The 15,180-nt window shown below is 39.4% G+C and overlaps 1 pseudogene; it reads left to right on the top strand.

Annotated features, from left to right (window-relative positions):
* Nucleotides 1-6,682: 6,682 nt before the first annotated feature.
* LOC134460278 (secretory phospholipase A2 receptor-like) lies at nucleotides 6,683-10,878 on the top strand (annotated as a pseudogene).
* The last annotated feature ends 4,302 nt before the right edge of the window (nucleotides 10,879-15,180 follow it).

Here is a 15,180-nt window from a genome sequence, read left to right as displayed (position 1 = left end):
ATGTAAGTACATGGTAAGTTTCTGCACTGTTACCGAGTTACAGATATTCAGCTACTAGGTAAAGAAGGGGAAACTGTACTGTAAAGTAAAGTGAACGCTCTTACCAAAGTATTACCAATTTCTTACCAAGAAAGTAAACGTGTTTCATATATCATGTAAGTACATGGTAGGTTTCTGGACTGTTACCGAGTTACAGATATTCATTTACCAGGTAAAGAAGGGAAAAAATACATCAAAAGCAAATCAAAGCATTATTGTGGAAATCATTTTTTTTTTATTGTATATTGTGGCAAACGACAGTATTGCAACTATGCTGCTCATTGGAACTGTGCTGCTTATTGCCAAATTTTATTATGTTTAGGTGATAAACTAATATATACTAGTATGAATGTAACCCACTACTAGGTATGTACATGTCGATGATAGGCCAGGTTCAATAGCTAGAGAATAAAGACACTATCTCTGGGAGAGTGCAAAAAGATAAGTGCAATTAAAAGACACCACACAAGGATATACTTTTTTTCTTTCTTTAGTTATGAATTGCAAGGTAGAAAATATGTACATATTCCCAAAATAAAAGAAAAAAAATTGACCCTTTAAAATAAAATAAAATGAATTGTCCTTCAAAAGTGAGTAATTGTCTATTTTCCAAAAGTTGGGAACAGTCCTTTAAATCAGTCCTTTAAATCCTCAAAGAGAAAAGAGTTCCTTTCAGTTGTTCAAGAAAAAGAAAAGAAAAAGTAGTTCCTTTATAGTAGTTCCGTTCAGTTCAAGGCCTTAGTTCAGTTTGTAAACCGTTAAAGTAACAACTCAAGTCAGTCAGTCAGTGTTGTTGTGACACAGGCAGGTCACAACCCTACCACATATGCGCCACGTACAATGACACAGGACAGGATCCGACTCAATGGGGTGGGTGGCTCGCCATCAAACGCAGTCATCAATCCACAGCGGAATCCAGGTCCAAAAAACTTCACCTGTGTAACCATACCCTTAGTTAAGCTACACATGTACACAGGACAATGTTCACATTTCTTATCAAATATAAGTTCAAACAGTTTAAACTTAAAGTAGTTGTAGGCCTACACAGGGGTGGAAAGTAACTAATTACATTTACTCAAGTATTGTACTTGAGTAGCATTTATGAGTACTTTGAACTTTTTAAGTAGTTTTTAAAATTAATACTTTAACTAGTACTTGAGTACATTTTGACCCAAGTTGTTAACTCAATTACACTGGAACCTGGCCTGAGTACTGAGTAAAAAAAATAGACAAAATGCCACGCAAAATAATGCCACAATCTGCCGGAAATGAAAGATGATGCAGGATGGCACACAGCATTTTCACTATTGTACTATCTTGGATCAATGTATTGGATGATGGCTGGTGCCAAGCAAGAGATAGAGGTTATGGAGGACGATATTCAAGAAAAAGAAACATTACATTGTCTAGAAAAGCTAATTAAATGTAACTAAGTACTTTTACTCAAATTGCATTTTTAAGTGAAGTACTTTTTACTTTTACTTGAGTAGATTTTTAGATAGGTAGGCCTACTTTTACTTTTACTCGAGCAGGATTTAGGCAAAGTAGCCTAAAGATAGCCTACTTTTACTTGAGTAGGCCTACAATTTTCGGTACTCTTTCCACCTCTGGTTGTACAACATTAATATCAATCTTCTCAAAGGAAAATATATGCAAACCGCATACACTTCACTTATACTGAAAAGCATTGCATACCATTCAGTTACATAACCATTATCAAATAACAGGATGAATACTATGAAAAACATCACTCGGTACTGAAACCGCGGGAATTACACACAGATATTGCCGAGCACAGTAATGATCAGGAGGACTTGTTCAGACCTCTCCCCTCGCACTTGCTGGGTGCGTGATCACAAGCATGTGAATTACAGGCCGCTCATTCCAAGCTTTAAACTTATACTCAATTCAACCAAAATATACCCTTTTCACACTAAACACAACAAGTATTAACAAAACAAAATACAATTCTGAGGTTTCACCGAAGTATTTCACAGTGATAAGCAATAACACTCAAGTTACATCCGTAGGGAAAATACAGGTGGTTGCCTTACCGAGACGATTCAACAGAAACAATACACGACGAAGCGCAGCTTCTTGCTCTTCAAAACACAAAAGATTTACAGAGCAGGTCGCTCGGTGGTCCAAAATGAAACTTAGAAGTAGGTATCTTTAACTTAGAATTAATTTTCTATCAATATCTAGCTCCAAGGTGGAGCCGAAGAAACGAAGTCCTTCCTTCAGCTTTCGAGCTCTCCTCAGCTCAACTGACTGGAACGGCTCCACGGAAAGCTGAATGCGTGGAAACGCATGTCAAAATAAAAGTCCCATAACGTAACTGTCACAGTAAAAGTCCTGCTATGATAATCGTGTTTTTAACGATACCAAACCTTCATTCATGAATTGCCTTATCAGTATTATCACTATTTATTATCCCATTTTACTATTTATGCTATTTAATCAACTAATACGTTTTTAATATGCATTTGTCAACTGGGTTACATGAACATAGTAAGTTTTGCAGCTAAAAATGACTGTTTCTAAATTAAAAATTGAGGATCATGGAGAAAATCCCCCTTTTCATTTTTTCATTGATGAAAATTGCAATGTGTGCTGTCATAATACCTAGAAATTGGAAAGTGATATTCATGAAAATGGAAATGAAGAACGGGCAGCAGGAATTCTGGAATGAAATAATAATAATAATAATAAAATATATGCACCTGTGTGTGTGTGGAACAAGGCAGCCATCCGAGTTGGCAGCAGAAACAGTCCAGGCAATACTTTCTCTAGTCTTGTATTGTAAAAAATGTAGGCCTGGTCTGATGAGTCTTTATATCTGCTGCCAACTCGGATGTTAAAGTGATACTGTCCCATGTTTGGAAATGAGCTCATATTACATTTCCCCTTGAGTTAAGTTATTGGGTTATACCTTTCTCCTGTACTTCCTGCCGTTCTCTGACTACATCAGTGCAAATGTTACCTCCATGCTAGCAATTAACACAGAGTCCTATGAGAACAGTTTCCCCTTCTTTACCTGGTAACTGAATATCTGTAATTTGGTAGTGCTGATACTTACCATGTATAGGCCTATATGATATGAAACAAGTTTAATTGTGTGGTAAGAAATTGGTAATACTTTGGTAAGAGCGTTCGCTTTACTTTACAGTAGAGTTTCCCCTTCTTTACCTGGTAACTGAATATCTGTAACTTGGTAACAGTGCAGAAACGTACCATGTAGGCCTACTTACATGATACATGAAATAAGTTTAATTGCTTGGTAAGAAATTGGTAAGAGTGTTCGCTTTACTTTACAGTACAGTTTCCCCTTCTTTACCTGGTAACTGAATATCTGTTACTTGGTAACAGTGCAGATACTTACCATGTACTTACATGATATATAACAAGTTTATTTTCTTGGTAAGAAATTGGTAATACTTTGGTAAGAGCGTTCGCTTTACTTTACAGTACAGTTTCCCCTTTTTTACCTAGTAACTGAATATCTGTTACTTGGTAACAGTGCAGATACTTACCATAGCAAGTTTATTTTCTTGGTAAGAAATTGGTAATACTTTGGTAAGAGCATTCGCTTTACTTTACAGTACAGTTTCCCCTTCTTTACCTGGTAGCTGAATATTTGTAACTCGGTTACAGTGCAGAAACTTACCATGCACTTACATGATTTATGAAACAAGTTTAATTACTTGGTAAGAAATTGGTAATACTTTGGTAAGAGCGTTCACTTTACTTTACAGTACAGTTTCCCCTTTTTTACCTGGTAAATAAATATATGTTACTTGGTAACAGTGCAGAAACCTACCATGTACTTACCAAACACTTTTGACTCAACGGCTACAAGAATGAAGATAAAGCCCATGGCAATGTGTGACATCAGCAATTGTTTTGTCAGGTAAGTACCACATTTACCCATGCAATAAATGGGTATGTATGGTGATAAACACAGTAACTACAATGAAATACTGTTCCTTGTAAGTTCTGACTTTGGAGTTGTGTAATGACCATCCAGAGCAGCACATTAACCTAGTAATTAAATGTGGTATTGCTGTAAAACAAACAGGTAAATAGGTAGTACTTTCATCCTTTTTTAAATTGCCATCAAACAATAATTACCCAGAAAATACACCGTACTTTCATAGTAATTCATGAGATATTTTCTTCTTAATTACATAGCATTTACTTTGTAGTAACCCCCCTTTTAAATTTTATACACCATCTAATTCCTCTCTGTTACCCAATTGTTACCCAGAAAATACACAGTGTAGTTTCATGGTAAGTTTTGAGGTTTCCCCTGTAATTACATAGTATTTACATTGTAATTACCCCCCTTTTTACATTCTAGGTACCATGTAACTTCTCTCTGTTACCCAGTTGTTACCCAGAAAGTACAGTAAATACTGTACCATATAGAAGTTAAATGGTTCCTAGAATGTAAAAAGGGGGATAATTACGATGTAAATACTATGTAATTACAGGGGAAAACCTCAAAACTTACCATGAAACTACACTGTGTATTTTCTGGATAACAATTGGGTAATTTCTCTCTGTTACCCAATTGTTACCCAGAAAATGCACAGTGTAGTTTCATGGTAAGTTTTGAGCTATTCCCCTGTAATTACATAGTATTTACATCATAATTACCACCTTTTTACATTCTAGGTACCATGTAATTTCTCTCTGTTACCCAGTTGTTACCCAGAAAGTACATAGTAAATACTGTACCGTAAAATAAAGCGTTACCGAAACTTGTTTTGCCCAAGACGATTGCAAATGTTGATTCACAGTAATCATCACAATATGACAAAACTGTCAGAAAGACCACTGTGCTTTCCATTATAGATGAAATTTGCCATTTTGTGTGTATCCACGAAAACTGTGTTAACCGTGTCACTGTCTGAAACACCCTCCATAAATCAGTAATGGTTTGGTCTTAGGCCATACGAATAACATCACTTTTTGGTAAGTTTTGAGCTCCATCCTTCCATAATTTAATCCATTCTTTTTCATGTTCTCATAGCGGGAAAATTGCCTGTCAACTGTGTTATCAACATATTCATAAGAATCTGAATTAGAATTCACATGTAGAAGAACACAGATAAAGCATACAAATACATTAGTTGATTAAGGTGTTGTGGTGGAACTTCTGAGGTCCTCAGTTAGCACAACACCATAAAAATGGCTGAAATATCAAGCCGTGTTACCGTCAATGGTGTTACGCATCAGCTATGACAGTTGAGGAGGAGTATGCTTTTGCCAATTTATCTCCATATTGACAGACAAACAAACAAAATAATTTGTGTTCTAGGGAGATGGGTTTGTCTGCTCTGTTTTTTTCTCCTAAAAAAGTGCCGACTTGTTCCCCTGCACTGTTGACCGTAACACGGTTGACTGTTTTGAAAGTGTTTTTGTGCTATTGATCCCTTATGTGTTGGAAAAATCCTATGAACAAACACTAGGGATTATCTCTGGAGAAGGAAGTCTTGTGTAAGGAGGGTGACTAAATTCAAATCAGACGTTACAGGGATTTATAATGAAAAATGTGTCAGTCTGTATCACAGTGAATCATAAAATCCTACTTATGAAGCTCAACAATCACATTTTCTATATCAGTTGCACAGATTAATGACAACATTATTGTTAAGGGACATAAGCACTTTCAAACGCATGTTGTTTCAACTCTGTAGTATTTTTATATATGTTTGAAATGACATAGTATTTGCCCATAACACTGTTGACAAAATAATCAAGCAAATGTTCGCTTTCATTAGAGTATTTATCAAATTATTTAAGATTAAGCTTGGCAATTTGTTTGTTTGGAAACTTAAATATATTCACTATGTAAACATCTAGGTCATTTAATTGAAAAAAAATACTGATTATTGACATTTTTCTTTTGCCAAAAGCGCTGTCGAATCGTAGAATCACTCTTAAATTAACTGTGAAACTTGGCCTGTTTGTTCATTTACCTCCACTTTTACCTTTGACATCTCTGGGACGAATACCTGTGTGATTGATCAGGTTAATCATACTGAGCACAGGATGGAGGATATAGAGTATAGGTTGAGCCATAACAATGGGACATGTGTGATAGATTTAAATGACTGTGCTCCAAAAACATTCATTGCACCGCTAATTTGAGTTCACATTTACTGTATGTATCTGTGGTAATGTTTGACCGGACACAAAGACATCACACAAAACATTGCACATATATCCACCATACATATATTCACAGATCAGATCTTTCTACCCCACCCCCCCTCACACACACACACACACACACACACACACACACACACACACACACACACACACACACACACACACACACACACACACACACACACACACACACACACACACACACACAAACACACACGATAAAAAAATAGAAAAGGTGCCAAAGTCACTGAACTACTGTAGTAGATTTAAATTGTCAGTGTTTCAGTGTTTTCTCTCCATCTGTGGATCCTGGGATGTCATGAAAAAGCAAAAAGTATAGTGATGTTGCTGTGAAGTAATAATAATACATAGTGTGAATAGCCTACCTCAATTTTCCTTATATACAGTCAATGACAATTCAATTCAATTTATTGGTCTTGGGGGGATAGCCCCTTGGGACATAATGGGTGTGTTCGGAACGGAAGGCAGTGACTCGATGACTCCCCGCCTACATAAACAAGTCTCTGATCAGATAGGTGAAGTTGGCTGATGAGGCGACCGTTACGAACGACACTAACGAATGCGCTGTCATGCGCATTTGATGTTATGGCGATTCTATGGCGGGAGTTATGTTCATCACGTTAGCGCTTACGCATGCTATTTGAGCGGTGAATGACTGCCAGACGGCGGAATCGTAAAATAGGCTATAAATAGATCTAGCGACCGCACATTTAGATGCTACAATGTTGATTTATCAATTCGATTCTCAATATCCACGTACATAAGTGTCAGAATAAAGACTATTATAAGGTAGTATATAAGGTAGGTAGTATGGGGCAGCCTTGGCCTAGTGGTTAGTTGGTCTTTCAATGGTTTCAGGTTCGAATCCCCCTGACCTCTCCCTACATCTCCATCCATGGCTGAAGTGCCCTTGAGCAAGGCACCTAACCCCACTTTGCTCCAGGGACTGTAAGCAATACCCTGAAAAATAATAACTGTAAGTCGCTTTGAATAAATGAAAGCGTCAGCTAAGTGCAATGTGGTGATGTAATGTAGTAGCTTGGGTGGTAGCCATGTTTGTTTTCAGGTACCCTGTTGAGAGGGAGGTGGCGCACAGCATTTTGGCTATAAGGCAGCACCAAGTTTTGGCTATAAGGCAGCACCATGATGTAGCCCTCAAATATCCCTGTTACGCCCACAATTGCAGTGAACTGCCAAGGGAGGAAATAAAGCAATTTTTCGTTTCGAATTACATTTGATGACTCGATGTCCAGTTAGCTCACTGGAAAGACAGCTGCCTTTCCCGGCGACTAACAAAAACACACCATCAGAGAAAGGTTAAACACATTTTTTGCTAACTAATCTTGGCACACCATAGTGGCCATATTCAACCTTTTGGCATTTGGAAGGTGTCTCACGTACTAAGAAAAAAATAATACTAACAAACACACAGAGTACTCTGGACTGAGTTTTGCGTTGTGTTGTGTCTCTGCTCTCAGGTGTGTGTGTGCTGTCCTCCTCTATGCCACGCCAGTTCCATGTGGTGAAAGAGGAGAAGACCTGGGAACAAGGTCAGCAGTACTGTAGGGAGAAGTACACTGACCTCGCCACCATAGACGACATGACAGAGATGAAGACGTTAAATAGAACAATCCAGAAAGAAGGTGCTACACATGCTTGGATTGGACTGAGGTACGGTAGCAGTCCTAAGTTGCAGTGGTCTCTGGCTGACAAGGATTTCTACAGGGAGAATGAGGCTGGGTTCAGGAGGTGGCATTTGGAAACTCAGCCAGATGGAAGACCTGGTGAAGACTGTGTGATGATTGTAAAAGAGGGTTCATGGTTTGACTACTACTGTAACTCAACACATCCATTCATCTGCTATGGTGTTAAATAACATTCTCCATTCATGGTAAATCTTACACACACATTAGTTTATTATGAGGTTGTGTGCATTTAACAGTAGTTTACTAGTCTGGGCGAATAGCCGACTGTTGACTCCGTCAATCAGTCTGGCAAAAGCCATGAGGAATCCGTCTCCGTGGACGATGGGAGATGGTCTGATCTTACTCTATCATTTAAATTAATTGAAGTTCCAAACTCAAATTAAAACCCATATTGTGCTTTATTAGCATGCCTGTTATAGCTTTGCAAAAGCATACAAATAACAAAGCGAAAGTGTGAATATAGTTACCTTAACCAATCAGTAACGGAGCTCACGGGTGAGTTCTACGTCACCACTCTCAACTGTTTGCTGATTGGCGAAACACTGAGAGAACCGAGCTCGAGGCTTTTGCCAGACGATGTGCGGAGCCAAAATCTTTGGGTGGAGTACAGAGGATGGCTTCGCGAGGCTAGTAGTTTACACCCAGGGCTCTAAATTAACACCAGCCAACCGGCCAAATAACAGTGAAATATCAGTTTCTCTGGAAGAAAAGACCAACTAACTAGCCACTTTGTAAGATTAATATCTACTTGCCATTTTGGCCGGTGGTGAAAAAAAGTTAATTTAGCGTTACACCGCATTGTCAAGAGTTGAAGGACCAGTTCAGTCAATTTCTAAATGCTGTTGTATTGCTCACGCTACCCTTGACTTGTCAGTACCCGGTGATGCCACTTTTTTTTCTCGGCTCAGCCCTTTCCGAGATATGAGCTGTTCTAATGGAGGCAGCATTTGTTTACATTTTTTTAAACATTAACATAGGCCTACTCCAAATATTTTTCCAAAAGGTACCGCTGTTTGCTAGTTGTCTGCTGATGTTGTATAACCTTTTGGATATTTTTGGGAATAAATAAAAATGTTTTTTTTTGAATGTAAACAAAGCGCTGCCCCCATTACAATGACCAGGATCTCGGAAAATGCTGAAGAAGGGGAAAAAAATCTCAGGTACTGACAAGTCCAGTGTGAGCATTACAACTGCATGTTGAAATTGACTGAACTGGTCCTTTAAGTTGTGACCAGTTTCCCTGCTAACCATGACACATGCATTGGTACAGAGAGAAACTCCACACACCCCAATGTGCTCATTGAAGAAGAGATGACCTGGGCAGATGCTCAGAGATACTGCAGAAAACATTACACAGACCTGGCCAGTGTGAGGAACCAGAAGAATAGGAGGAAGAGATGCCTGGATCGGCCTGTTCAACGACACCTTTGAGTGGTCAGATGGTAGCAACTCCTCCTTTCGCCACTGGGGCCCTGGAGAACCCAGTGACCATCAAGCTGAGTTATGTGTTGAAGTGTTGTCCTCTAGTCTGTGGAATGACAAACCCTGTGACACACATCTACATTTTATCTGCTATGAAGGTGAATAGTATGTGATTTTTCAGATATTCAGATATTTCAGAGCTGTATAGAATCATGATTGTGAATGTTCTTCTGACTTTTGCGCCAAAAGTACAATATTGACTCCTAATTGCCCCAATGTAATGTTTAACCTCTGTCAATGGCATTATATCATGATATGTTATCATGTTTTCTATGACATCGGTCTGTGTTGTTGGAGTGGTCAGTGATATCAGGATCTGAACTGATTGTTTTTACATGTTGTGTTTGTTTTGACTCTCTCAGACCTCCCTGTGTCTACATTGGAGGTGTTGTCTCCTCCAGGGCCTCATTTCTCTGGAGATGTTGTTACTCTGAAGTGCAATGTGACACCATTTACAGACTGGCATCAGTATGTCTGGCTGAAGGACAACAGCACTGTTACTGGTAAGACCAGTCAGACCATCAACATCACATTGCCTCAAGGGTCAGGTCTGTACCAGTGCTATGGACAGAGACAAGGCCGTCCCGATGCATCCTCACCAAGTAGCTCAGTTGACATTATGAATGAAGGTGAGTCTATTATGATGTTTATTTTTTATTATAATACAGTACTATTATCAGCCAGACGACTTGAAGAAAACTAGGTGCCAATGACTTTATTTCTCTCAGACAACCTGATCCTGGTCAATGAGAATAAAACCTGGATGGAGGCTCTGCAGCACTGCAGACGGCACCATGTGGACCTGGTGTCTGTGTTCTCTGCGGAGATCCAGAGCTGGGTGGAGGGGTGGGCCAAAGGAGCCTCATCTCCTCACGTGTGGCTGGGCCTGCGCTACGAGTGCAGCTTTGGCTTCTGGTTCTGGGTTAGTGGACACTCAGTCTGCTATGGCAACTGGGCCCCAGATGAAGAGTTTGGGCATTGCTGTGACACAAGGGTGGGAGCAGTGGAAAGACATGGGGGCAAGTGGTTCAGTCTGGAGGAGCATGAACATCTCAACTTCATCTGCACCACAAAAGGTCTGGTTATGTTCATCGCAGCTGTATCTGTGTGTGTGTGTGTGTGTGTGTGTGTGTGTGTGTGTGTGTGTGTGTGTGTGTGTGTGTGTGTGTGTGTGTGTGTGTGTGTGTGTGTGTGTGTGTGTGTGTCTGTGTGTGTGTGTTTGTGTCTCTGTCTGTCTGTCTGTCTGTCTGTCTGTCTGTCTGTCTGTGTGTGTGAGAGAGAGAGAGAGAGAGAGAGAGAGAGAGAGAGAGAGAGAGAGAGAGAGAGAGAGAGAGAGAGGGAGAGAGAGAGAGAGAGAGATTAAAATTCTGTATTTATTGTATCTGTATTGTGTTCAACTCTCAGTAACTATTTCTCCTCTGTATGTTTTCATGTCTCCCCAACAGAATAGTGTGAGGCCCAGAAGCTCCTCAGTCCTCAGAGGCCGTGGACAAACTTTCTCGGTTATATATTTTAGTCCTTCTAGCATTGCTTTTGTTGAAGTTGATTGTGTGAATTATTAGTGATTTGGCTCACTGACTTTGATATTTTGCAATAAACATCATTATAGAGTACATGTTATCAGTTGTATACATATAACTTCAAAAGTTATCACAATACTTAGCTTTATACTTTCCCTTGACACCTTCCCAATCTTCATCAGGTCGTCCATTAAAGCTTCATAACAAACTCTGTCGCTAAAGGCAGTCTTTCATTATGGCATTACAGTATAATGGTTTGCAGTGCAATTGTGCGTGTATATCATGATCCGTCTTTATGACTGCTTTACATTTTTTTACTTTTAATATTTTTTCAGAAATTTTGACAGATATTTTAAAAAAACGACTTAAAAGGTTTTCTAAATGATTTTGCAGTACTTATTCATACATTTTTATAATTACTTTTCTTTTGATCAAGTCGTCATCACCATTGTAAGAAGTGTTGCTTGATAACAATCTTTGTTGCTTAAGGTGCAGAGTCTGATATCATTTATAATGGTTTGCAGTGCAATTATAATTTTACTCACGTCTTCATGTTCAGTCTTTAGGAATGTATTACAACTCTTAATTATGAATGGGGTTTGGAACCTTTGAGGATTAGACATAAAAAAAGACTTTCAAGATACTTAAAGATGCACTATGCAGGAAATGGTCAAAAAAGGTACTGCAACTATGCTGCTCATTGAAACTGCTCATTGAACCAAATTTGATATTTTCATGAAAGTTTACTAAGTAATAAACTAATATTTTCTAGTATGGCCCAAGTACAGTCATTTTTGCTGATAAAAATGGCTACTTCTGGACATTCAAAATGGTGAACCATGGAGAAGATCCGCCTTTTCATGTATGAAAAGTGCAATTTTCCCAGTCATAATGAATACTTAGAATTTGATGGTGGTGGTAATTCATGAAAAAGGTAACATTAGTGAATGGGTAGCATGAATACTGGAAATAAACAACTAAAAATCTTACAGTGCACCTTTAAATATATTTCACAGTACTTAACTCTATTTTCCAGAACATTTACAACAAGTTTTATTTTGATCATGTCGTCATCCCTGTAATAGGTGTACATTTGCGTAATTCATTTTTAAAAGAATTAAGTTACTATAATTGGGTGGTTGATTGTTGTGTCATTCATTTCTGCCGTCTGGAAACAGGCCTGTCCGTGTCTCAGGGGCCATTTGCATAAGGCCTAAAGCAGAACCAGACAGTACAGCTATGCTGGGCAGCAACACACAAACACACACACACACACCCTAGCAGATAAGGAGAAAATGTAACTCCAACAAATAAACTGTTTGTGAAAGTCTTCATTTCCACATCTTCATTTCCAATTTCTTTTGCATTTATGATATTCTCTCCAAGACATCAGACGCCATTCACTCCCTTCTGTATTAAGGAGATTGTTGTGCGTAACCATGGAGCGAATACATAAGTTTTCCATTTACAAACATTCAGGCTGTGAGGAGGGGCAAAATGCCAAGCAGCCAACCACGTGAGCACATTTTTTGAGAGACGGCAGTGTCCAACAATCAGAGGTTGATGAGTGCGCAGCCAGGGGCGTGTTTGCATGGCATGGCATGGGAATGTTTACATTGAGCCACTTCTTCATTTGCAAGTTGAGTTACATTTAATGCCTTTACGATGCCAAGTTGAGAGACTATTCCAACGGGTGGAGGCAGCAACACAGAAAGCTCTGTCATCAACAGTATGAATTCTGGGATGTGGGATGACAAGTTGGTCCTTTCCAGAGGCTCTCGGTGACCTAGAGTTTAGAGAAGTATGAGGAGCAAGAGAGTTAAGTGGAGTGATTTGTAAGCCAGGACAATAATTTTGTATTGAATAGTTCGAATTCTGATGTGGCGCAGAGGACTTTTTCAGGTCGTTTTTGCCTCTGAGAATTATCGCCTCCTCTTCATAAAAACTTCAGATTATAATGTAGAATAGAATGATGAGTCACCTGCCAAGTTAAAAGACATAACCACCCACATGGCTGTGCACACACACACACACGCACAAACACACACACATACACACACACACAAACACATTTGGCTTCAACAGTATCAAAGTTCTTCCAAGAAAGTTCTACTAGCCTAATATAAAACCTTACCTTCGCCCAGTCTTACTTGTACTTGATTCCATGGTAACGACATACAGTATGGTGTAGGAAGAAGCTAGATAATTCTATATTAAGATCAGCATCCATACAATACAAATTAAAACATTTTTTATCTAACATGCTAGAAAATTGGTATATGGTTGAAGTGTGTGTGTGTGTGTGTGTGTGTGTGTGTGTGTGTGTGTGTGTGTGTGTGTGTGTGTGTGTGTGTGTGCGTGCGTGTGTGTGTGTGTGTGTGCGTGTGTGTGTGTGTGTTGGGGGGATGTTGGTTGTATTCAGGTGCCCACCTCCTATACCACAGTTCTTTAGTCTTGCTGATGGAACAACATCTATAGCCTACATCTTTCCATGAACAACAATCGTCAAGTCTTGACCTTCATGAGATCAGAAATAAATAGTCTAGTCAGGGGGGACTGGCACTATGTGTGGTGTGTTGTGTCAGCTTGTTAGCTAATCTGCATCCCCCTGGGCTGCGCCGATGTAGAGGTCAGCGTGGGTGTTATATCAAGATGGGCTGTTCCGTCGAGATGAGCTCCCGGTCGTTTCAAAGTGCTTAGGGGCCCTATAGGCAAAGAGAGATTTGGGGCTACATTTTTCTCCAAACTATTGGGGAGGGGGCCCTCAAGAGAGAATTAAGTAGCAGAGTCCTTGCACTTTGCGGTCAATGAATTTAGCAAGGTTTTGCCTCTTAACAAAGTTGCCATTGTTCTCATTTCAATGCAAGTACTTATTCATCAAGATGAGCCATCAATAGTTAATATATGTAGCCCTTCTTAAACTCTTCCTCTATATCCAGGAGCACCTTTCCTGTCTGACCGTGCTGTTTTGAATAAAATTGTAACAGTCACTGTGCAGGACTTTTATGTTTTTTCTGATGGGCCATCTCCAACGCACCAGCCTGCTATATTATGAGAAAAAAAGTCACAACTTTAATTACAAAACAAAAAAACACACGTAGCCCAAACACTAACCCTAGGGGTGCTGCTGTGGTGCAGTGAAACGGCTTGGTAGCTCAACTCGACAGCAAAATCATAACAACACAACACCGCTGATGTTCCAATAGGGGCCATAACAAGATTGGCAGAAGCACTTAGCTTGTTGTAGGAGCACACGGCAGTGTAGGTCATAGCTCTCTCCACTTAGCTTGCCGTATTAGCACACTGTACTGTAGGGCATAGCATAGCCTTCTTCATTATCCCTAAAGTGAATCAATACTACAGATAGAGAAGGGCAGGAGTGGACATCAAGAAAGTGATTGGGGAGGAAATGAGAGAGAGAGAGAGAGAGAGAGAGAGAGAGAGAGAGAGAGAGAGAGAGAGAGAGAGAGAGAGAGAGAGAGAGAGAGAGAGAGAGAGAGAGAGAGAGAGAGAGAGAGAGAGAGAGAGAGAGCAAGGGCATGATGGGGGGGATTTATAGATTGAGATAGTACAATTGGTTTTGACTTGACTTAAATTCAATAGCAATTTAGCCAGATGCAGGCAGGCTTGAACTGCGGAGAACTGAAAATTGGAGAAGTGAAATTTCACACACACACACACACACACACACACACACACACACACACACACACACACACACACACACACACACACACACACACACACACACACACACACACACAGAGAGAGAGAGAGAGACACACACACAGAGAGAGAGACACACAAACAAGGGTCAATATTACTCGTAAAGTAGAAAACTGACCAACAACCCTGTCTTTTTGACATGGGTTTTCATTTTTGATGAGGTTGTTCTTGTCGTCATGACTAGGATAACCAATGAGGTCAGCTGTCAATCCTAAGCACCACTCTTCAAGCAGGGCTATTTCCTTTTTTAATTTGTGCTGTGGAAGATTTTTACGTAAAGGCTTGCGTATAATTGTTGCTGTATGATATTTTTCATTTCAGCTGGAAGAAATAAACCCAGCGTGACAGATGTGTGGAAACATTTTGTTTAGTCAGAAACCGGTTTGCATTTTGAATTGTTTGCGCATGACATAGGCTACACAGTAGTTCTATTGACATTGACCTTTTACCTTTCATTTGAACAGATGTTTAATTCATTAAAAAAAGAATGAAAAGCAAATGTCATA

This window comes from Engraulis encrasicolus, chromosome 12, assembly GCF_034702125.1.
Source record: "Engraulis encrasicolus isolate BLACKSEA-1 chromosome 12, IST_EnEncr_1.0, whole genome shotgun sequence".
Classification (NCBI taxonomy): Eukaryota; Metazoa; Chordata; class Actinopteri; order Clupeiformes; family Engraulidae; genus Engraulis; species Engraulis encrasicolus.
This window is presented reverse-complemented; position numbering and strand designations above follow the sequence as displayed.